Here is a 26064-nt window from a genome sequence, read left to right on the forward strand (position 1 = left end):
CTTCAACAGTTTGGGTATACTTAATACTGGTATTTACTCACCAACCCTCAGTTAACAAAGCCTGTGAATGTGATTTCTGTGGACATGTGAACTCAGTGTAGTGTATCAGAAATATCACACAGGAAAACCCCCTGGCAACATCCTGAATGACCATAGTTTTTACCCACAACTCTTCCTCCTTGGTCAGGTAAGTATCAGGGGAAGATATTTAACATTACAACATATATAGGTAATCCTTTACCCAAAAAATGATATCTCATTAAATATCTGATAATCGAGCTGTGAATGTGTGAAAGCTTTCAGTGAGTCATCAAAGTTTAATATCTCTCAGAGTTTGTAATAAGGGGAAAATTTATCAATTTGAGAAAGGTAAATAATAGCCTTTATGTTATATAAAAACTATTTCATATGTAATATTAAGACAGTTAATGAAATATAACAATATTGGTTCATAGATATTCACTAGCATAAGATTTTTAAAAATAAGAAAGAAATTGCATAAACTGCACAGTGTTGAATGTATGTGAATATTTTCTGAGTTCTCTATGTGTGTCTATGTGAGTGTGCATGCCACTTAGATGTTTGTTTTGTATGTACATTGGAAGTCAACTGCACTGTAATAGAATTATGTACCCCTTAGTAACTATTCTGATATCAGCTATGATTTGCCACATGTATATTCATAACAAGTAAACCTTTTACAGGAAGTATCTGAAAATTCAGAATCCTATACCTCATTCCTTTTCTCCTGCTACCTCCTGACATGCGCATATAGGAAAGGCCATTGTTACTAAGCTGTCTTTTTTCAACAAAGTCAAACCATGTTTTCTGTGTACTTTTGTATCATCTCTGGGTCACTAATACAAATACTGTATTGAAGCATACACAGATACAAATATATATAAAAGTGTGTGTATATATTCTATCTCTCTTTTCAATGTCACTGAGTCCTTCCTCAGTGGTATCAAGTATACTTATAATCCCTTTGAAGGCATTCTTCATTTATTGTATATGTTTTTTATATCCAGCATTTAAATTTTACTATAGTTTATATCTCTCTGCTGAAATAACCTATCTGATCTTGCATGTTGTTTAGCTTTTTTACAATCATTTTATATGGTGTTTGGCATTCTCTTTCTCAGTTAAGCAACTGCTTGGGTTCTTGTTTCTCTCTGCAGCCACCTAGCTCTCCAGACTTTGGGCTAGTTTTTTGCCCTGCAATCTCAGATATCTGATGTATTCAAGAAAAGTTGTTAAATTTAAACTCTTCCCATGTGTCTTCTTGTTTAGGAATAGGAGCAGTGCTTTTTCCTGCTAATGATCTGAAATGTAACTGAAAGTTGTTAGTTAATTTTTGACATATGTTCCAGGGTAATTTGATGTGAAAAAGGTGACTTTTTTCAAAAATGATGATAAGATAATTGGATAATCGTATATTTTAAATGCACCTTGATGTTTATACCATAATTAAAGTTTATTCAATATAAATTATAAACCTAAACAAAATAGCTAATAGTACAAAATTTCTGTTGGGAAACATGGAAACTAATTTGAAGCACACAGAGATTTTTTTTTTTAATATATTTATTTATTTATTTTGGCTGTTAGCTGGCGCATGCAGGATCTTTTTTATTTATTTTTGGCTGCGTTGGGTCTTTGCTGCAGTGCGCAGACTTTCTCTAGTTGCGGTGAGCGGGGGCTACTCTTCGTTGGGGTGCACAGCCTTCTCATTGCAGTGACTTCTCTTGTTGCAGAGCACGAGCTCTAGGCGCGTGGGCTTCAGTAGTTGCGGCACGTGGGCTTAATAGTCATGGCACGCAGGCTCTAGAGCTCAGGCTCAGTAGTTGTGGCACACGGGCTTAGTTGCTCCGCGGCATGCGGGATCTTCCCGGGCCAGGGCTCAAACCCATGTCTCCTGCATTGGCAGGCGGACCCTCAACCACTGTGCCACCAGGGAAGCCCCGAGATTTTTAATATGTAACGCAAAGAATTGTGTGAGACATAAAAGCAAAAAAGATAAATTGGAGTTTATTGAAATTTAAAGTGTCTGCTTTTCAAGATTTTATTATGAAAACAAAAAAGAAAATCACACATTGGGAGAAAATGTCTCTAATAGATACGTCTGTCAAAGGACTTGCGTCCACAATATGTAAAGAATGTTCATAATGCAATAATAATACAAACAACTCAGTTTAAATGGGAAAAAAAAGGGTAAGATTAAAACAAGCATTTCATAATAGAAGATATATAGATAGCCAGTAAGTACTAGAAAAGATATACAAAGCTTTAGTCATCAGGGAAGTGCAAATTAAAACTATAATGTGATACCATTAAAAATCCATTTGATAGTTCCTTTTAAAGGTAATGACACCTTACCTAAAACCAACAATTTCAATTCTAGGTATTTACCCCCAGGAAAACTTAAATAATTATACAAAAACAAAATCAAAAAATAAAATTTTTAAAAAGAATTGTATAAAAATGTTCATAGAATCTTTATTCATAATAGCCCCAAATTAGAAAGAACCAAAATGTCCTTCAGCAGATAGATGTATAAACAGTGATGTTGCCTGACAATGGAATATCACTCAGCAATGAAAAGGAACTACTAATGCATATAACAACATTAATAATAAAATTAGGCTGGGCAAAAGAAGCCAGGCACAAGAAAGTAGAGCTGTATGATTCTATTTATACAAAATTCTAGGAAAATCATCTAATTTAGTGGGTGGGGGTGAAAATTAAGTGGGTAGGGGAACAAGCGAATGTTTTAGTATGATGGAAAGTTCTATATAGATTGTGGTGGTGTTTACAAAGGTGTATAAATTTTCAAAACTCATCAAAAGGTATCAAAAATGCATATACTTATATAAATTACACATTAATGTAGGTGATTTTAAAAATTATATATATATAAAAGTGAATTTTGGATCCCCAGCATATTATGAGACCCAGATTCTGAATTTGCCACATAGCTCATTGGCTTTACTATCAATACTTGTGTATTTATTCCCTTGTCCCTCCCGTATGGCTGTACGACCTTGGGCAAGTCAGTTCTCCTTTAATGTCTCTTAGTTTCCTCATTTGTGAGGAGTGCATAATGATGGTACTTACCTACAACCCTTTTTGGAGGCATTTTCTGAGTTAATCTATCAATAAGTCAGATGCTTAAAACAACGCCTGGCAGAGAGTAAATGAGCAATAAGTAATAACCAACCATTATTTTACTACTATTATTAAAAATCAAAATAAAAGCCTGTGTTCCTTAAAAAAGCTTAAAGCAATATTATAGCTGATAATAAAGAAAAATAATAAATTAGGCTGAAAGGAGATTCAGCCTTGATGTGATGGGTAGGTAGGAGTTCCTTACACTCTCAAGGCATTACTTTTTATCTGATGACACCATTCCTGAAATTTTGGAAGCCTCAGGCCTGTGCACTGTTTACGTGCCTCAGACCCAAGCGTTTTCTGAGTGTCCAGTCCCCTGGAAATTGCTTTTCCACAAAGGCAGGAAAAGCACCCCCTGTGACTCTATCCCTCCTCCCCCCAGAGCTTCTCTCTGATGGAAGTCTGAACTAAACTGGAGTATTGTCACTTGGGTTCTCTGTTACAGATTCTTCCATCCAGGGTAGGAGTTACATACCAGATGTATAAATATTCTAGAGAGAAGTCACTATAATATAGTACTATAAGTACTATAAGATAGTACTATAAGAAGTACTATAAGATAGTACTAACAACACACATACATTCGTGCATGCACGCACTCACACACGCATATACATCCTTTCATGGCCACTGCTGCCCTGAGTTCTGTTTCCCTGCTATACTTGAGGTGATTTCATTAATGCCTTTTAACACAGGAACTGCATCCTGAATTCTCGTGTAATGGAATCACTTCATTTGGTGACCTCTATGAGAAAAGAGGACTTAGAGATCAGCAGATGATTTGGCCCTAATCATGGGCAAAAGGCATGGAATTCTGCATTCTTCACCACAGGTGCGTCAGGACATTAAAAAGACACCATGTCAAGTAGTAGGCGGTCTCCTGCCAGTGTACAGAGTTTGTGGGGCATGACTTGGGCCAGAGTTTGAGAACCCATCTGGGTCAGTGGAGAATTTTGACAAGGACCTTGAGATAAGATTGAGCTCAATTTGCAGAGGCCCCTCCATATTCCTAAGGGAAATTTCCAGTCATCATTGGTGTGGGCATGACTATACTTGTAAATGCTTCAGCAGAAGGTGAGATGAAATCAAATGGAGTGATGAGACAAAAGCAGTCTTTTATTTGGTAGTATAACTTATTTTCATATCAAAATTATTGGAACAGTGCAGAAGCAGACAATAGTCACAAGATATAGGAAAATAGGTATAGAAGATTATAGTGAAAGTATGCAATGCATTGTACATAAGTATGCAACAGAAACCATTAAGTTGCCATCGATTTTAATTGTGAAACTTTATTCCCTGCATTAATGCTTTATATCCACATATTTAAAATGGAACTGAGGGTTTCAGGCCTTTATTTTTCAATTTGCATCACATGTTTTGGTGACTTATCCTTGGAAAAAGCAAAATCCAATGTCTGATCTCCATAAGAGGATGAGCAATGTCTTATCCTGAGCCCACAAGCCAAGTGTCTGTCCCATGGAAGCCCCTTTGCAGCTGGCAGGTCCTGGACAGGAAGGTGACCCTCCTGGCACAGATAGCACAGAGGTAGATATCCCCAAATAGGCGAACCTGGTAGACTTCGGGACCTCATGTAAAGCCCTGCTAGTCCCACACTGGAAACACAGCCAGGCTGCAAGCTTTGAGCAGCTTCCCAGAGCAGTATCTGTAATGGCTGTTGAGGATCAGAGCCCCTGAGATTTCTGATTCTGCCTGGTTTCACAGAGAGCAACAATCCATTGTAGTAACACTGTGATGCTGATGGGGGTTACTGTCTTGCCACTGTGGTGCCAGGGGCTTTCAGGATCCTGGGGATCAATACAGGTGTTTTTGCTGATCTTGGTACACCACTTGAGGCTGTCAAGCAACATTTCACATCCATCTGCCTTTTCTGTGCGGTCTTCAAGAGCAAGAGTAGCCTCTGTGCCTGAAAGAGTGCAAGGCAGCTGTTGCCACATAGCAATACTTTAGCTCTGAACCATACCTAAGTGTGGACTTCTTTTTGTTTTAAAGACAGTAATACTCTATATGATACCAGACTTTTCCAGATAAAACTATTTTTTAAATTAATTTATTTGGTTGCACTGGGTTTATAGTTGTGTCAGGTGGGCTCCTTAGTTGCAGCAAGTGAGCTCCTTAGTTATGACTTGCAGGCTTCTTAGTTGTGGCTTGCCAGCTTCTTAGTTGTGGCATGCATGTGGGATCTAGTTCCCTGACCAGGGATCGAACCCAGGCCCCCTGCATTGGGAGCATGGAGTCTTACCCACTGCGCCACCAGGGAAGTCCCTAAGTGTGGACTTCTTGGCACATTACACCTACAGATTCTGCCAGCATAATGTTTGTCTGGATAGGGAGACAGATTCCTGGTCCTTCCTAATCCCACCATCTTCCCTCTAACTCCACCTCCTTTTCATATTATTTAAATTTACAATGGTAAGGGACAGTGTTTTGTTTTATTTCTATAACAGCATTTTTAGCCATATTAAGTTCTATTGCTTATTTCTGAATGTTCTCCAGTTTGTGGCTTGGAAGTTCTCAGAGCTAAAGTCTCTATCCTCAATCACTGTAAAGCCAAGTATATTGTTTCTAGGAAGCTAAATGGTTTGGTCAGGTGTTTGATGTATGATTTATGTTTTATTTTATCTACAGGATTATTCTTTAAGCCCATGGGAAAGATTTTTAATTTGGGGGGTAGTTTTCTGAGAGTTAAATCTCCCTACCCAATTATCTGGCAGTCTTGCTGTCATTAACATTAATTTCACTCCATCTGGTGAGTCTCATTAAGACTATTTGTGAAACTTAATTATGGAAGACCTGGCATCTTTTATTTCCCTAATCAGACGTGGCTTTCAGGTGGCCTTTATTTCTGTGGAAGGACTGTTTAGTGCTAGTAAACCAAAGGCCCCCTGAATGCCTATTGACCATTGGTCAGACAAATTCATCATGAAAAGCTAGTACCTTGGGCTTCCCCGATGGCACAGTGGTTGAGAGTCCGCCTGCTGATGCTAGGCGACATGGGTTCGTGCCCCGGTCCGGGAAGATCCCCACGTGCCGCGGAGCGGCTGGGCCCGTGCGTCCGGAGCCTGTGCTCTGCAACGGGAGAGGCCACAACAGTGAGAGGCCCGTGTATCACAAAAAAAGTTAGTACCTTTTATTTTTTCAAAAACCACCACAGCTAATTAGCATTGGTTGGTTCCTTCAAGTTTCTTATTGGCATGTGGCCATCAAAATTAAACAACTGCATTAAATAAGCATGTTGTATTTTAAACTAAAAATGTAAGGAAATGTGAAGAGCAATATTATTAAGTAATGTCAATCAAATTTAATAACAAAACAGAAAACAATTAACAAAATGGCAATAGTAAGTCCTAACCTATTAATAATTACTTTAAACATAAATGGGTTAAAGTCTTTCATGAAAATACAGAACAGTTGAATGGATAAGAAAAACAAAAAAATCCCACAATATGCTGTCTACATTAGACTCACTTGAATTTTTAAAACACAGGCTGAAAATGGAGAAATAGAAAAAAAGATATTCCAAGCAAATGGTAATCAGAAGAGAGCAGGGGTAGTTATATTTATGTCAGACAAAATAAACTTTAAGCTGAAACTGGTCACAAGAGACAAAGAAGGTCATTATATAATGATAAAGGAATCAATCCAAGAAGATATAACAATTGTTTAGTATTTATGGACCCTACATTGGAGCAACTAAATATGTAAAGCTTGTACTAACAGAACTAAAAGGAGAGATAAACAGCACTACAATAATATTAGGGGCCTTAATACCCCCACTTGCAACAATGGATAGATCATTCAACAACACTTGTGAATTAGTGTTCATTGAACAACTCTATAGACCAAATGGACCTAACAGAACATTCCATCCAACAACAGCAGAATACATTCTTCTAAAGTGCACATGGAACATTCTCCAGGATAGATCATATGTTAAGGCAACAAAACAAGTCTCAACAAATTAAGGAAGATAGAAATCATATCAAGTATCTTTTCTGACCACAGTGGTATTAACCATACCATACTGACACTTTCTGTGCTTTCCTTATTCAGAACCTTCACCCTACAAATATGTATTAAGTTAATTTGCCCCATATATAAACCTAATAAATAACCCATTGTGTGTTCAGTGTAAATGGAAATGAAAGACTTATCCTTTCAGTTTATTTATGCACTTTCTCTCCCCTGCCCTTGTCAGGTGGAAGAGATAGCTAAGTATCACCACATCAATCAAGCACATTTTTGCAGTGGTAAATTTTTCACAAACAAACATTAATGATGCCTTTTTTATTTTGCCAGAGTCTTTTGTTGTTGTTCATTTATGTTGGTGATACAGACAAGTAAGAGTGTATAATTATTTACTAATCTTTTGATATTGTTTGTCAAGAAAATGTTGAAAAACAAAGCTATATAAATAACAAATGGAAACTTCTTTATGTTCATTTTATTCTATTAATTCATTTTATGATGATGTGCTATGGGCCCACTGTTTTGTGGCATTCTACTTCTTTTGGACATTTATAAACATGATGAGCCATGATCTCCATCCAACCTGTGGACATGTGGGCAACACTAGAATTATGCTCAACCATTAAGTTTGGTCAGGTTTACCTGGGCAAATGGATGCTTATGTCTTTACAATCCAAATGTTAATCAAGTAACATTTAATGTGATAATTTATTTGGCCATATTTCCAACTAACTGGAAGCAACATATTCTATTTTTCCATCATTGTTCTTCAGGCACTTATTCATTTATCTTAATGGCTCCTGACTGTCTCCTGACAGTAACTGACCTTCCCCTCACTGTACTATGCCTGAATTTTAAAGCCAATTAGTTACTCTTGATCACAGGCTACAATGATCAATTCTCAGATTTCCCTACTATTTCAGTCACTGACATAGGGAGCCCCTGAATAATGCCTCCCATAACCCCCATATCCCTGATCTTCAAATACTAATTTCTGACCACTCACTTGAATCTCTAACCATCACAGATTTTATGTGTCTGAGTCATCAAACAACATTATATCCCTTTATAATGGACCATATTGTTCACATATCACTGAACCTTGTGGCATTCTCCAATACCCATTTGTCCCAGCACTGTACCCACAGGTCACTGATCAATATTCAGCAGAGACTATGATCATTGTCGGTCCCTTGCACACAATTACACAGCTACTCAGATCACCCAGTATCTCACCGCCACATCCCAAGTAGTGATTCCCCAAAGTTCTCAGTTGCTGTAAGCTGTAGAACTCCATTTCTTTTATCCCGTTTGACACCAATTAATTGGCCTTCACTTTCTTTGGACATCAACTGAACAAAACATTGAAGCTGTGTCTTTAGTTCCAGAATGGTTGAGGCTGGAGACCGATTTTGCAGTCAGCTTTGTACAGACACTGGATAACATGTTTAGAGTGGTTGCGCTTGCCCAAAGAGAGTAGGTGAAAAATAGTCAAGGTCAGAAAGTCACAAATCTAAGAATAAAGGGAGATGCAGAGAAGGGTATACAAGGAAGTCCAATAAGAACTATTTCCTGCTGAAGTGTGCTGTCCACAAAAACAGACTTAGCTATGCTCACTGCTGTCTCCTCAGGACCTAGAACAGTATTTGACATAGAGTAGGCACACAGGAGACATTTGTTGGCAGAACTCCCAGAAATATCTATGGAAAACTAGGAAAGTTAGTGTCATAGATGTCAAGAAAGGAATTTTTCTAACTGAGGGGATTGTCATCAGGACAAATTCAACAGACTACCAGTAAAACTAGAAAATCAAAGTTGTATGAGGTCTTCATATATCAAATATATTAAACTCTTTTCAGACAAATGTTTCGAAACTTATTCCAAGGTCATCATTTTTTTAAAAATTAGTTAGAATTTATGCTTTGGATATATAATATGTAAATGTGTATATACTCAAATAAATCAATCTTTTTATATTGTGTTTTCCTCACCTTATTTGAAACTACAAAACAGCTCCATGTAATATCAAATGGCAAACATCTCCCAGAGATTTCAACATCAAGACCAAGCACCAGTCAACGAAAAGCAAGCTACAGTGCAGGACACCCTATGCCAAATAACTGTCAAGCCAGGAACACAACCCCATCCATTAGCACAGAGGCTACCCCAAATCATAATAAGGCCACAGGGACCCCAAAACACACCACCAGACGTGGAACTGCCCACCAGAAAAACAAGATCCAGCCTCATCCACCAGAACACAGGCACTAGTCCCCTACACGAGGAAGCCTACACAACCCACTGAACTAACCTTAGCCACTGGGAACAGACACCAAAAATAACGGGAATTACGAACCTGCAGCCTGTGAAAAGGAGACCCCAAAACAGTAAGTAAAGCAAAATGGGAAGACAGACAAGCATACAGCAGATGAAGGAGCAAGGCAAAAACCCACCAGACCTAACAAAGGAAGATGAAATAGGCACTCTAACTGAAAAAGGATTCAAAATAATGATAGTAAAGATGATCCAAAATCTTGGAAAAAGAATGGAGAAAGTGCAAGAAACTTTTAACAAGGACTTAGAAGAACTAAAAAGCAAACAAACAGTGATGAACAGCACATTAATGAAATTAAAAATTCTCTAGAAGAGATCAATAGCAGAATAACTGAGGCAGAAGAACGGATAAGTGACCTGCAAGACAAAATAGTGGAAATAATTACTGCAGAGCAGAATAAAGAAAAAAGAATGAAAAGAACTGAGGACAGTCTCACAGACCTCTGGGAAAACATTAAATGCAGCAAAATTCGAATTGTAGGGGTCTCAGAAGAAGAAGAGGAAAAGAAAGGAACTGAGAAAATATTTGAAGAGATTATATTTGAAAACTTGCCTAATATCGGAAAGGAAATAGTCAAGTCCACAAAGCACAGAGAGTCCCATACAGGACAAATCCAAGGAGAAACACACCAAGAAACATATTAGTCAAATTATCAAAAATTAAATACAAAGAAAACATATTAAAAGCAGCAAGGGAAAAATAACACACAAGAGAATCCCCTTAAGGTTAACAGCTGATTTTTCAGCAGAATCTCTGCAAGCCAGAGGGGAGTGGCAGGACATATTTAAAGTGATGAAGGAGAAAAACCTACAACCAAGATTACTCTACCCAGCAAGGATCTCATTCAGATAGGATGTAGAAGTTAAAACCTTTACAGACAAGCAAAAGCAAAGAGAATTCAGCACCTCCAACACCAGCTTTACAACAAATGCTAAAGAAACTTCTCTAGGTAGGAAACACAAGAGAAGGAAAAGACCTACAATAATAAACCCAAAACAATTAAGAAAATCGTAATAGGAACATACATATCGATAATTCCCTTAAATGTAAATGGATTAAATGCTCCAACCAAAAGACATAGACCAGCTGAATGGATACAAAAACTAGACCCATATATATGCTGTCTACAAGAAACCCAATTCAGGCCAAGGGACACGCACAGACTGAAAGTGAGGGGATGGAAAAAGCTATTCCATGCAAATGGAAATCAAAAGAAAGCTGGAGTAGTAATTCTCATATCAGACAAAAGAGACTTTAAAATAAAGACTATTAAGGGAGACAAAGAAGGACACTACATAATGATCAAGGGATCAATCCAAGAAGAAGTTATAACAATTGTAAATATTTATGCACTCAACATAGGAGCACCTCAATACATAAGGCAAATACTAACAGCCATGAAAGGGGAAATCAATGGTAATACAATCATAGTAGGGGACTTTAACACCCCATTTTCACCAATGGACAGATCATTCAAAATGAAAATAAATAAGGAATCACAAGCTTTAACTGATACATTAAACAAGATGGACTTAATTGATATTTATAATACATTCCATCCAAAAACAACAGAATACCCATTCTTCTCAAGTGCTCATGGAACATTCTTCAGGATAGATCATACCGTGGGTCACAAATCAAGCCTTAGTAAATTTAAGAAAATTGAAATTGTATCAAGTATCTTTTCCGACCACAAAGCTATGAGACTAGATATCAATTACAGGAAAAGATCTGTAAAAAATGCAAACACATGGAGGCTAAACAATACACTACTTAATAACCAAGTGATCACTGAAGAAATCAAAGAGGAAATCAAAAAATACCTAGAAACAAATGAGAATGGAGACACAATGAACCAAAACCTATAGAATGCAGCAAAAGCAGTTCTAAGATGGAAGTTTATAGCAACACAATCCTACCTTAAGAAACAAGAAACATCTCAAATGACCAACCTAATCTTACACCTAAAGCAATTAGAGAAAGAAGAAAAATAAAATTCCAAAGTTAGCAGAAGGAAATAAATCATAAAGATCAGATCAGAAATAACTGAAAAAGAAATGAAGGAAATGATAGCAAAGGTCAATAAAACTAAAAGCTGGTTCTTTGAGAAGATAAACAAAATTGGTAAACCATTAGCCAGACTTATCAAGAAAATAAGAGAGAAGACTCAAATCAATAGAATTAGAAATGAAAAAGGAGAGGTAACAAATGACACTGCAGAAATACAAAGAATCATGAGAGATTACTACAAGAAACTATATGCCAATAAAGTGGACAACCTGGAAGAAATCTACAAATTGTTAGAAATGCACAACTTTCTGAGACTGAACCAGGAAGAAAAAGAAAATATGAACAGACTAATCACAAGCACTGAAGTTGAAACTGTGGTTAAAAATATTCCAACAAGCAAAAACCCAGGACCAGATAGCTTCACAGGCAAATTCTATCAAACATTTAGAGACTTCTCAAACTCTTCCAAAATATAGCAGAGGGAGGAACACTCCCAAACTCATTCTACAAGGCCACCAACACTCTGTTACCAAAACAAGACAAAGATGTCACAAAAAGAAAACTGCAGGCCAATATCACTGTTCAACACAGATGAAAAAATCCTTAACAAAATACTAGCAAACAGAATCCAACAGCACATTAAAAGGATCATACATTATGATCAAGTGGGGTTTATCCCAGGAATGCAAGGCTTCTTCAATATACGCAAATCAATCAGTGTGATACACCATATTAACAAATTGAAGGAGAAAAACCATATGATCATCTCAATAGATACAGAGAAAGCTTTCGACAAAATTCAACACCCATTTATGACAAAAACCCTCCAGAAAATAGGCATAGAGGGAAATTTCCTCAACAAAATAAAGGCCATATATGACAAACCCACAGCCAACAAAGTCCTCAGTGGTGAAAAACTGAAACCATTTCCACTAAGATCAGGAGCAAGACAAGGTTGCCCACTCTCACCACTATTATTCAACATAGTTTTGGAAATTATAGCCACAGCAGAGAAGAAAAAGAAATAAAAGGAATCCAAATCGGAAAAGAAGAAGTAAAGTTGTCACTGTTTGCAGACGACATGATACTACACATAGAGAATCCTAAAGATGCTAACAGAAAACTACTATAGCTAATCAATGAATTTGGTAAAGTAGCAGGGTACAAAAGTAATGAGCAGAAATCTCTTGCATTCCTATACACTAATGATGAAAAATCTGAAAGTGAAATTAAGAAAACACTTCCATTTACCATTACAACAAAAAGAATAAAGTATCTAGGAATAAACCTACCTAAGGAGACAAAAGACCTGTATGCAGAAAGATATAAGACACTGATGAAAGAAATTTAAGATGATACAAATAGATGGAGAGGTATACCATGTTCTTGGATTGGAAGAATCAACATTGTGAAAATGACTCTACTACCCATAGCAATCTACAAGTTCAATGCAATCCCTATCCAACTACCACTGCCATTTTTCACACAACTAGAACAAAAAATTTCACAATTTGTATGGAAACACAAAAGACCCCGAATAGCCAAAGCAATCTTGAGTATGAAAAACGGAGCTGGAGGAATCAGGCACCCTGACTTCACACTATACTACAAAGCTACAGTAATCAAGACAGTATGGTACTGGCACAAAAACAGAAATATAGATCAGTGGAACAGGATAGAAAGCCCAGAGATAAACACACGCACATATGGTCACCTTATCTTTGATAAGGGAGGCAAGAATATACAGTGGAGGAAAGACAGCCTCTTCAATAAGTGGCGCTGAGAAAACTGGACAGGTACATGTAAAAGTATGAAATTAGAACACTCCCTAACACCATACACAAAAATAAACTCAAAATGGATTAAAGACTTAAATGTAAGGCCAGACACTACAAACTCTTAGAGGAAAACATAGGCAGAACACTCTATGTCTTAACTCACAGCAAGATGCTTTTTGACCCACCTCCTAGAGAAATGGAAATAAAAACAAAAATAAACAAGTGGGACCTAATGAAACTTCAAAGCTTTTGCACAGCAAAGGAAACCATAAACAAGATGAAAAGACAACCCTCAGAATGGGAGAAAATATTTGCAAATGAAGCAACTGACAAAGGATTAATCTCCAAAACATACAAGCAACTCATGCAGCTGAATATCAAAAAAACAATCAACCCAATCCAAAAATGGGCAGAAGACCTAAATAGACATTTCTCCAAAGAAGATATACAGATTACCAACAAACACATGAAAGAATGCTCAAGATCATTAATCAATGCAAATCAAAATTTCAGTGAGATATCATCTCACACTGGTCAGAATGGCCATCATCAAAAAATCTAGAAACAATAAATGCTGGAGAGGGTGTGGAGAAAAGGGAACACTCTTGCACTGCTGGTGGGAATGTGAATTGGTACAGTCACTATGGAGAACAGTATGGAGGTTCCTTAAAAAACTACAAATAGAACTACCATATGACCCTGCAATCCCACTACTGGGCATATACCCTGAGAAAACCATAATTCAAAAAGAGTCATGTACCAAAATGTTCATTTCAGCTCTATTAACAATAGCCCGGAGATGGAAACAACCTAAGTGCCCGTCTTCGGATGAATGGATAAAGAAGATGTGGCACATATGTACAACGGAATATTACTCAGCCATAAAAAGAAACGAAATTGAGCTATTTGTAATGAGGTGGATAGACCTAGAGTCTGTCATACAGAGTGATGTAAGTCACAAAAAGAAAGACACATACCATATGCTAACACATATATATGGAATTTAAGAAAAAAATATGTCATGAAGAACCTAGGGGTAAGACAGGAATAAAGACAGACCTACTGGAGAACGGACTTGAGGATATTGGGAAGGGGAAGGGTGAGCTGTGACAAAGCGAGAGAGAGGCATGGACATATATACACTATTAAACGTAAGGTAGATAGCTAGCGGGAAGCAGCCACATAGCACAGGGAGATCAGCTCGTGCTTTGTGACCACCTGGAGTGGTGGGATAGGGAGGGTGGGAGAGAGGGAGATGCAAGAGGGAAGAGATATGGGAACATGTATATGTACAACTGATTCACTTTGTTATAAAGCAGCAACTAACACACCATTGTAAAGCAATTATAACCCAATAAAGATGTTAAAATAAATCTAGAAACAATAAATGCTGGAGAGGGTGTGGAGAAAAGGGAACCCTCTTGCACTGTTGGTGGGAATGTAAATTGATACAGCCACTATGGAGAACAATATGGAGGTTCCTTAAAAAACTACAAATACAACTACCATACGACCCAGCAATCCCACTACTGGGCATATACCCTAAGAAAACCATGATTCAAAAAGAGTCATGTACCAAAATGTTCATTGCAGGTCTATTTACAATAGCCAGGACATGGAAGCAACCTAAGTGTCCATCAACAACTGAATGGATAAAGAAGATGTGGCACATATATACAATGGAATATTACTCACCCATAAAAAGCAATGAAACTGAGTTATTTGTAGTGAGGTGGATGGATCTAGAGACTGTCATACAGAGTGAAGTAAATCAGAAAGAGAAAAACAAATACTGTATGCTAACACATATATATATATGGAATCTAAAAAAGAAAAAAATGGTCAGAAGAACCTAGGGGCAAGACGGGAATAAAGATGCAGTCCTAGTAGAAAGTGGATTTGAGGGTACGGAGAGGGGGAAGGGTAAGCTGGGTAAAAGTGAGAGAGGGGCATGGACATATATACACTACCAAACGTAAAATAGATAGCTAGTGGGAAGCAGCCGCATAACACAGGGAGATCAGCTTGTTGATTTGTGACCACCTAGAGGGGTGGGATTGGGAGGGTGGAAGGGAGGGAGATGCAAGAGGGAAGAGATATTGGGACATATGTATATGTATAACTGATTCACTTTGTTATAAAGCAGAAACTAACACACCATTGTATAGCAGTTATACTCTAATAAAGATGTTAAAAAAAAAAAACCCAAAACTACCATATGATCTAGCAATCCCACTCCTGGCCATATATATCTGGAGAAAACCGTAATTCAAAAAGGTACGTGCACCTCAATGTTCACTGCAGCACTATCTACAATAGCCAAGACATGGAAGCAACCTAAATGTCCATCAACAGAGGAGTGGATAAGAAGATGTGGTACATATATACAATGGAATACTACTCAGCCAATGCTACTGGCACAGTGGTTGAGAGTCCGCCTGCCGATGCAGGGGACACGGGTTCGTGCCCTGGTCTGGAAAGATCCCACATGCCGCAGAGCGGCTAGGCCCGTGAGCCATGGCCGCTGAGCCTGCGCGTCCGGAGCCTGTGCTGCGCAACGGGAGAGTCCACAACAGTGAGAGGCCCGCGTACCGCAAAAAATAAATAAATAAATAAAATAACGAAATAATGTCATTAACAGCAACATGGATGCATCTAGAGATTGTCATACTGAGTGAAGTAAGTCAGACAGAGAAAGACAAATATCATATGATATCTCTTACACATGGAATCTTAAAAAATGGTACAAATTAGCTTATTTACAAAACAGAGTCACAGATGTGGAAAACAAACTTATGGTTATTAGGGGGAAGGAAGGGAGAGATAAATTGGGAGACTGGGATTGACATATATACACTATTGTATATAAAATAGATAACAAATAAGGACCTATTGTATAGCACAGGGAACTCTACTCAAAACTCTGTAATAACCTATATGGGAAAAGAAACTAAAAAAGAGTGTGTACGTGATTCACTTTACTGTACACCTGAAGCTAACACAACATTGTAAATCAACTATACTCCAATAAAAATTTAAAAATAAATAAATAAAATAAAACATCTAAAAATAAATGTAAAAAAGTAAAAAAGAATAGCATTCTTTCCCAGCTCTGTAAGGGGTCATGGTGAGTTTATATAATATATTGGAATGTCATTTTGATGTACAATCCTTTGCCTCAAAAATGTATATGACTGTACCTTCAACTTCTAACAGGTAGAACAGTTCTCAGAGCTTTCCAAGAGTCTATCTCCTAGGTTATAATCCTCAGTTTGGCTCAAATACATTTCCCTTTTTTTTTCTTAACTTGATTTTTAATTGAACTTTTGTTGACATTTCCTTGGTATAACTGGCATGATATCAGAGACACCCACCAGAGGACACCTAGAGTCTACCCTGAACTGGCAGTTGGTACCAGCATGGGCCTTTTGAGCTCCACCCACTTCTCAGTATTACTCAGGTGCTATGTGAGTTCTGGTATCCAGACATAATTGCTATAAATGGCATCCTGAATTTTAGTCAAGCTTTCTTGGGACTTGGAGCCCTAAGGGGGTATTGGTACATTTCCTAGGCAGGGACATAGGGGGAACTTTGGAGTTGGTTGGGCTTTTCTAAAATTTTGGCTTAAATTGGAAAACAAGTTGATGTACAGTCTAAACAAACTGTTTGCTAGTGAAATGAGAGACTGAGCCTGCTCAGCTCCAAAGAAAAGGGACATTTGCTCCTTCTGGCCACAGGAATTCTCAGGCAACTTAGAACGTAGTGTAAGTATCTGAGGATCAATTCTCATGATACGCAGTGCTCCCACAGGGGATCCCACTACAACCATTAAGTAAATTCTGCTCACCAGAGGACAACAAGGCTGACCACCTAGTGCTCTGAGTACCCAAGGCAGTTTTAGACTGTCAGAGGGAGAAATTGAGACATGTAAGAAAGTCAAATCAACCCAAGATTAATTCCTTGAGGAGCCAGACTTAGAAGCAGCACACATTCAATCCGTCATACTACCCTCAGAAAGTTGCTCAGATCATATCTGAATTAGGCTACCAAATTAATAACGGGAAACCATACCTCAAAGACCAAATAGCTCCCTGATGAACAGCTACTCACTGGAACCCCAGCGGGTTTCATGTACAATTGGAAAGAAGGCAATGTTTGCAAGTACTGACCTTAACTCTTAAATGGCCAGGATGGAGATCTTCTGACATTCCAAAACTGTAGAGAAAGCCAGCTTGATAAAACATCTTTTCAAAATTCTGACTCTGAGAGAACAAAAATATTTCTAGGAGAAAGTCTGAAGTTATAACTTGTATTTTGTTCTTGAAATGTAAACACACCCCATGTCACCTGTGACTACAGCATTGGCTCAATTAGAAGAATCTAAAACATGAAAGGAAAAAAAACAGAGAGTTTGAAGCCTTTTTTTAAACTCAAGAAGGAAAACTATGAGATCTGTGTCTATCTGGAGGTATGTAGTCTGTGTGTATGTTATAAATATATGTCTCTACCTCTGGATGATACTATCAAAATTAATTTTAAAAGAGCTTTATTTAATTGACTTAAAAGTAAGTGCTTACAAATAAAACACCTCTAAATGTAACTTAAATTAGCCCAAATTTTTAAAGTATCATGTGATCTAGGATTAATCTTTAATGAATAAAAACAAGGTTAAATTCACTTAATTAATATATACATGTGTTTAGTGTCTAAACACTAAGTATAACACTTTTATCATACCTAGGTTTCCTGAACTCAATACATTCATGTTATTTCTGTTATAAAATTCATCAACAAGAAAATTAACTTGGTATGTTGATATTTTCATAAGCAATGAAATAGAGAGAAATGGGATAAAATGTTTTGGGTGAACTCTTTAAAAATAACTCACCTTTATGGCAGACATAAAACATAATTTATGTTTCATTATGGAGAAACTAAAAACAGTTTCTCCAGATTTTGGGTAACTTGAAACGTTACAGTTCTGCTAAATTAAGTTAAATGATGGAAATTCATTGAATGTCTGGATAATTTTAATAAATAAAATACTGAAACATTAATCACTAAGGAAGTCTATGTTTACCTACTTTTGACTTCTTATTACAGAGAGACTAAATATGTTTGAAACTTTTAACATATTTTGTGCTTTGTTGAAAGATTGTACTATGGAAATGCCATATATTACTAGAATTTGTGTGTGTGTGTGTGTGGTACGTGGGCCTCTCACTATTGTGGCCTCTCCCGCTGCGGAGCACAGGCTCCGGACGCGCAGGCTCAGCGGCCATGGCTCACGGGCCCAGCCGCTCTGTGGCATGTGCGATCTTCCCTGACCGGGGCACGAACCCGTGTCCCCTGCATCGGCAGGCAGACTCTCAACCAATGTGCCACCAGGGAAGCCCCTAGAAATTAATTTTTTTAACATCTTTATTGGACTATAATTGCTTTACAATGGTGTGTTCGTTTCTGCTTTATAACAAAGTGAATCAGTTATACATATACATATGTTCCCATATCTCTTCCCTCTTGCATCTCCCTCCCTCCCACCTACCCCATCCCACCCCTCTAGGTGGTCACAAACCACCGAGCTGATCTCCCTGGGCTATGCGGCTGCTTCCCACTAGCTATCTATTTTACGTTTGGTAGTGTATATATGTCCATGCCTCTCTCTCACTTTGTCACAGCTTACCCTTACCCCTCCCCATATCCTCAAGTCCATTCTCTAGTAGATCTGTGTCTTTATTCCTGTCTTACCCCTAAGTACTTCATGACCTTTTTTTTTTCTTAGATTCCATATATATGTGTTAGCATACAGTATTTGTTTTTCTCTTTCTGACTTACTTCACTCTGTATGACAGACTCTAGGTCTATCCACCTCACTACAAAAAACTCAATTTTGTTTCTTTTTATGGCTGAGTAATATTCCATTGTATATATGTGCCACATCTTCTTTACCCATTAATCTGTTGATGGACACTTAAGTTGCTTCCATGTCCTGGCTACTGTAAATAGAGCTGCAATGAACATTTTGGTACATGACTCTTTTTGAATTATGGTTTTCTCAGGGTATATGCCCAGTAGTGGGATTGCTGGTTCTTATGGTAATTCTATTTTTAGTTTTTAAGGAACCTCCATACTGTTCTCCATAGTGACTGTATCAATTTACATTCATTGTTTCTAGATTTTTTTTTTTTTTTTTTGCAGTACGTGGGCCTCTCACTGCTGTGGCCTCTCCCGTTGTGGAGCACAGGCTCCAGACGCGCAGGCTCAGCAGCCATGGCTCACGGGCCCAGCCGCTCCGTGGCACGTGGGATCTTCCCGGACCGGGGCCGGGTCTACGAACCCATGTCCCCTGCATTGGCAGGCGGACTCTCAACCACTGCGCCACCAAGGAAGCCCCTGTTTCTAGATTTTTTGATGATGGCCATTCTGACCAGTGTGAGATGATATCTCATTGTAGTTTTGATTTGCATTTCTCTAATGATTAATGATGTTGAGCATTCTTTCATGTGTTTGTTGGCAATCTGTATATCTTCTTTGGAGAAATGTCTATTTAGGTCTTCTGCCCATTTTTGGATTGGGTTCTTTGTTTTTTCATTATTGAGCTGCATGAGCTGCTTGTAAATTTTGGAGATGAATCCTTTGTCAGTTGCTTCATTTGCAAATATTTTCTCCCATTCTGAGGGTTGTCTTTTCATCTTGTTTATGGTTTCCTTTGCTGTCAAAAAGATTTTAAGTTTCTTTAGGTCCCACTTGTTTCTTTTTGTTTTTATTTCCATTTCTCTAGGAGGTGGGTCAAAAAGCATCTTGCTGTGAGTTAAGTCATAGAGTGTTCTGCCTATGTTTTTCTCTAAGAGTTTGATAGTGCCTGGCCTTACATTTAGGTCTTTAATCCATTTTGAGTTTATTTTTGTGTATGGTGTTAGGGAGTGTTCTAATCTCATACTTTTACATGTACCTGTCCAGTTTTCCCAGCACCACTTATTGAAGAGGCTGTCTTTTCTCCACCATATATTCTTGCCTCCTTTATCAAAGATAAGGTGACCATAAATGCATGGGTTTGTTTCTGGGCTTTCTATCCTGTTCCATTGATCTATCTTTCTGTTTTTGTGCCAGTACCATACTGTCTTGATTACTGTAGCTTTGTAGTATAGTCTGAAGTTAGGGAGCCTGATTCCTCCAGCTCCATTTTTCGTTCTCAAGATTGCTTTTGCTATTCGGGGCCTTTTGTGTTTCCATGCAAATTGTGAAATTTTTTGTTCTAGTTGTGTGAAAAATGCCAGCGGTAGTTGGATAGGGATTACATTGAATCTCTAGATTGTTTTGGGTAGTAGAGTCATTTTCACAATGTTGATTCTTCCAATCCAAGAACATGGTATACCTCTCCATCTATTTGTATCATCTTTAATTTCTTTCATCAGTGTCATAACTTTCTGCATACAGGTCTTTTGTCTCCTTAGGTAGGTTTATTCCTAGATATTTTATTCTTTTTGTTGCAATGGTAAATGGGAATGTTTTCTTAATTTCACTTTCAGATTTTTCATCATTAGTGTATAGGAATGCAAGAGATTTCTGTGCATTAATTTTGTATCCTGCTACTTTACCAAATTCGTTGATTAGCTCTAGTAGATTTTTTTTTTTAACATCTTTATTGGGGTATAATTGCTTTACAATGGTGTGTTAGTTTCTGCTTTATAACAAAGTGAATCAGTCATACATAAACATATGTTCCCATATGTCTTCCCTGTTGCGTCTCCCTCCCTCCCACCCTCCCTATCCCACCCCTCCAGGCTGTCACAAAGCACCGAGCCAATATCCCTGTGCCATGCGGCTGCTTCCCACTAGCTGTCTACCTTACTGCGTTTGTTACTGTGTATATGCCCATGACTCTCTCTCGCCCTGTCACAGCTCACCCTTCTCCCTCCCCATAACCTCAAGTCCGTTCTCTAAGAGGTCTGCGTCTTTAGTCCTGCTTTACCCCTAGGTTCTTCATGACATTTTTTTCTTAAATTCCATATATATGTGTTAGCATACGGTATTTGTCTTTTTCTTTCTGACTTACTTCACTCTTGGTAGCATCTTTAGGAGTCTCTATGTATAGTATCATGTCGTCTGCAAATAGTGACAATTTTACTTCTTCTTTTCTGATTTGGATTCCTTTTATTTCTTTTTCTTCTCTGATTGCTGTAGCTAAAACTTCCAAAACTATGTTGAATAATAGTGGTGAGAGTGGACAACCTTGTCTTTTTCCTGATCTTAGTGGAAATGGTTTCAGTTTTTCACCATTGAGGACCATGTTGACTGTGAGTTTTTCATATATGGCGTTTATTATGTTGAGGAAAGTTCCTTCTATGCCTACTTTCTGCAGGGTTTTTATCATAAATGGGTGTTGAATTTTGTCAAAAGCTTTCTCTGCACCTATTGAGATGATCCTATGGTTTTTCTCCTTCAATTTGTTAATATGGTGTATCACGTTGATTGATTTGCATATATTGAAAAATCCTTGCATTCCTGGGATAAACCCCACTTGATCATAGTGTATGATCCTTTTTAAAGAGAAAGAGTTTTATGCATGGTCAAGAGTTTTATGTATGGTCAAGACTGCCTAAAATTAGGAGCCTCTCTAGTAGTGCAGTGGTTAAGAATCCAGCTGTCAATGCAGGGGATATAGGTTCGATCCATGGTCCAGGAAGATCCCACATGCCGTGGAGCAATTAAGTCCATGCACCACAACTACTGAGCCTGCACTCTAGAGCTTGTGAGCCACAACTACTGAGCCCTCGTGCTACAACTACTGAAGCCCATGTGCCTAAAGCCCATGCTCCACAACAAGAGAAGCCTACACAATGAGAAGTCACACACTGCAATGAAGAGAGTAGCCCCCACTCGCTGCAACTAGAGAAAGCCCGCGTGCAGCAACCAAGACCCAATGCAGCCAAAAAATTAATTAATTTTTTAAAAGACTGACTAAAATTAGATTGAATTTAATTAAATGAATGCTTTTTAATATTAAAGGTGAAATAATACAAAACTAGAATTTGGGGTTTTTTCTCTCACAGTACAAAGATTTCTTGAAATATTGATGTGTTTTTGATAACAGATTGTAAAGTTTCTTTACCGGTAACTTTCTGCGCTTGCCTTTGAAATCTTTTATTGTCACTTTGGTTAAGTGAGTAAATATTGTTTCACAGTGATTTATGATCCTACTTGGCCAAATATTGAAAACCTTTTGATATCTTTAACAAAATTTCTCAAATCAAATTCTAAATGAAGTTCTTTTGACCTCTAGCTAACTTTGAGATGCCTAAGAGAGCCTCTGAACATCTCAAAGACAGATATTTAACTAATTAGGCTTACCTGGTCTGTTAAATTACATGGAAAACATGCTCAGATGAGTAATGATAAACTTTCTTAGGTTATATTGCATGAGTAAATATTATTAATAGAAATGTGCTAGAAATTATATGAAGTTCCTAAAATTTGAAATGTCCTGGTATATTTTCAGTCATAATTCTAGTTATCTTAAAATGTTGTATGTCACAGCAATAGCCAAATTTCTTTGATGATTTCATTGTAATCAGGTCTTTAACCATGCTTTTAAGTCTTTTGATGTTTATAGACAGTTATTGTCTTACTCTGATGCTTTTACAAAAATGCTTGTAAATAACTTGCTTTTATGCTCCAAAACTAAATTAGACTCATAGCAAAAGGACTTCCACCTTGTATGAGGACTATTTCAGCAATGTCTCTCTTATGTAAGGCTACTGAAGACATAGTAATAGAGTCTCCTTTAACTATTTATGTCCCACACTCAGCACTACTCTGCAAGCTGACTAACTTCTTACAAAGTATTGTTGATTTCTGCACCTAATACTACCTCAGTTTCATGTAATACTTTACCCTACAACTTTGTTTCCAGTACCACAGGAAGAAAACAAATTTTGTTAACTGATTTGGTTCTTGCTCCCAGGAATGATTTATAAGAAGCTTCTATTGATAATGCTGACCTAATTTAATTTACAGATGGGTCCTCCTTAAAGGATGAGTAGGGGTTTACTGAGCTGGATATGCAATAACTCCCACAGTAGACATAATTGAAAGCTCTCATTTACCAGAAAAAAAGTCATGACAACAAGCCAAATTAATTGCCTTAACCTGAGCTTGTCAGCTAGCTAAAGACCAGGTAACAAATATTTATACTAGCAGTCACTATGCTTTTGGAGTGGCACACAACTTTGGAATACTATGAAAATAATGAGGTTTATAACCTCTTCCAGACAACCTATTTTAAAAATGGAAAACAGGTTACAGAGTTATTAATTGTTATACAACTGCCTAAACAGTTAGCAAATATTAAAACAGCAGGGCATTCCAAATCTGATATTATGGAAGCTACAGGAAATCAGCATGCTGATGCTGCAGCCAAACAGGTAGCTTTAAAATACTCATCCTGTCCAGCCTCAAGAACATCCACTGCTCTCCATTAACTCTGCTAACCCAGTAAAAGATTTCCTTCTTCAGGCTCAAGAAATTGCCACCGAAGTAGAGAAACAAATATAGCAGCAAAAAGGGGGAATTTTTAACCTTTCACATAAATATGGTTTAGACCTGATTTAAAAAACAAAACGAAACTGATAGTGTCTCTTGGAGCACTGTGGCCATTACTCCAGCATATGTATTCTTTAACACATTTTCTTACCTGAGAAAATAGTTTTATGGGGAAAACAATATTTTTGGAAACTTTCACTCATGGTGTTCAAGAGAAATATATTATATTATTGTCAGGGTCTTATTGAGGCACTGAAAATAAAATTTGGTAACTAACTCCATTTACAGCAAGTTCCCAAGAGACGAAAACTTTAAGGATTATAAATTGCAAACTAAAGATTTTGTTTACTGGAAAGGACAACAAATAAAAGATTCTTTGAAGCCATGATGGGAAGAACCTTATCAGGTATTATTAACTAATCTATGTGCAGCCAAACTGAAAGACATAAATTCTTGGATCCATATCTCTCATTTTAAAAAGTCCCCTCCACCTGAATGGACTTTGGCCTCTGTTTGTAACACCTGCCTTCAACTAGGACAAGCATCACCAAGCTAGGACCAGAAGATGACAACAATAGCAGACAGCTCACCCAAGAGTCTGAACCAGAACTTTAAGACCTATCCTACTAGTTCAATTGTACTGATTATCAAATGTCTCTCTGTCAAAATTGAAACTTATTGTTTTACTTCAAGCTATACTTTTGCCCCAGTGTTTAAGATGGAAGAAAAATTCTTTAGTAAATTTGTCACAAAATATAGCTACTGGAGGCAATTTGACTGATTGTTGGATCTGCCATCAAATTCCTTAGTCAAGGGCTTCCCAGGTGGCGCAGTGGTTGAGAGTCTGCCTGCCGATGCAGGGGACGCGGGTTCATGCCCCTGTCCGGGAAGATCCCACATGCTGCAGAGTGGCTGGGCCTGTGAGCCATGGCCGCTGAGCCTGCGCGTCCAGAGCCTGTGCTCCACAACGGGAGGAGCCACAACACTGAGAGGCCCGTGTACCGCAAAAAAAAAAAAAAAAAATTCCTCAGTCAATACAAGGCCAATATAGGTCCCTCATAACTCCTGTCACTGACATTTTTCAGATGTTCCTATAATCTATAAAATGTTTCCCCATCAGCATATACCTCTATGTTATTTTACTACTTTAGATTAATTTACTCAATTCTGAAGTTTCTATGATAGGAAAGTGATTTGCAAAACTGAATGGCTCTTGGTTTTTTAAACTGCTTTGCAAAGAGAAACTTGTGCTATAATCCAGACAGACTGTTGTGCTTTCATACTGAATGAGTCTTCTAATATAACTCATCTAATGACTCACATATAAAATAAAATTCTTGTATTAAAGGATCCCCTTCCTAATCTAGGTGAAATCTTGGGTAGATGGTTCATCTCTGGGGATTTATGGCTTAAATGCTCTGCTTATGACTTTGTTATGGCTGTTGGCTATATTGACTGTGTTCTGCATAATTTATAGAGTAATCTCTTGTGCTTCTCAATGTATATTCAAAACTCCAACTAAAATAATGGTGGCTAAATGACTTTAAACTATTGATCATATCTATAGTTCTAGATAAGATAATGGACATGCACAGTGCACATACAGGGTAAAAGTGACATAAATCCTATTGGACAACCTAGAATTGACTATCAGTCCTTGCTAAGCATTCTACTAGCGTAACTCCCTAAAAGGAAAGAAAGAACCAGACTATTAAAACCTGGCATTGGGGGACATAATGGATTCAGGGCAGGTAAGCAACCACCCTGGCATTGGGGGGCCAAATATTTAATCACCTAATGCTTTCTATTGAATGATTAATGATCAGAAGGGGGGAAATGGTGAAATAAAGTTTGTATTTTAAGGCCAGACAAGAAAAAATTAAACATAAAATTCTCTGTGTCTGTTTGGACCTCCTTCCTCCCTCCCTAATGTGTAGTGTGCATCTACATTACGCATTAACCAAACCTCCTCAAAGATGGGAGAGCTTGCTCAACCATAAAGATCAACTTTTTTTTCTTTCTTCTGACACTAAGAATGGAAATTTTTAAAAAATAGACTTTGAGGAATTGTCTGGCCTAGTGGTTAGAATTCCGGGCTTTCACTGCCATGGCCTGAGTTCAATACCTGGTCAGGGAACTGAGATCCCACAAGCCACACAGCGTGGCCGGAAAAAATAAAAAAGTAGCCTTTGTTTCCAACTCTGTAAGGGGTCATGGTGACTTGCTTCTTGCTTTGTATGT

The 26064-nt window shown here is 37.7% G+C and overlaps 1 long non-coding RNA gene across 1 annotated transcript in view; it reads right to left on the reverse strand.

Moving 5' to 3' along the window:
* Positions 1 to 2007: 2007 nt before the first annotated feature.
* The window catches only part of LOC141278955 (uncharacterized), an 89270-nt gene continuing 65213 nt past the window's right edge, over positions 2008 to 26064 (reverse strand). Inside the window, exon 2 of the long non-coding RNA XR_012332445.1 lies at positions 2008 to 17661. This is a non-coding gene — a long non-coding RNA (uncharacterized lncRNA). The remainder of the gene's footprint in view (positions 17662 to 26064) is intronic.

The sequence above is a fragment of the Tursiops truncatus genome, chromosome 6 (genome assembly GCF_011762595.2).
Source record: "Tursiops truncatus isolate mTurTru1 chromosome 6, mTurTru1.mat.Y, whole genome shotgun sequence".
NCBI classification, from domain to species: domain Eukaryota; kingdom Metazoa; phylum Chordata; class Mammalia; order Artiodactyla; family Delphinidae; genus Tursiops; species Tursiops truncatus.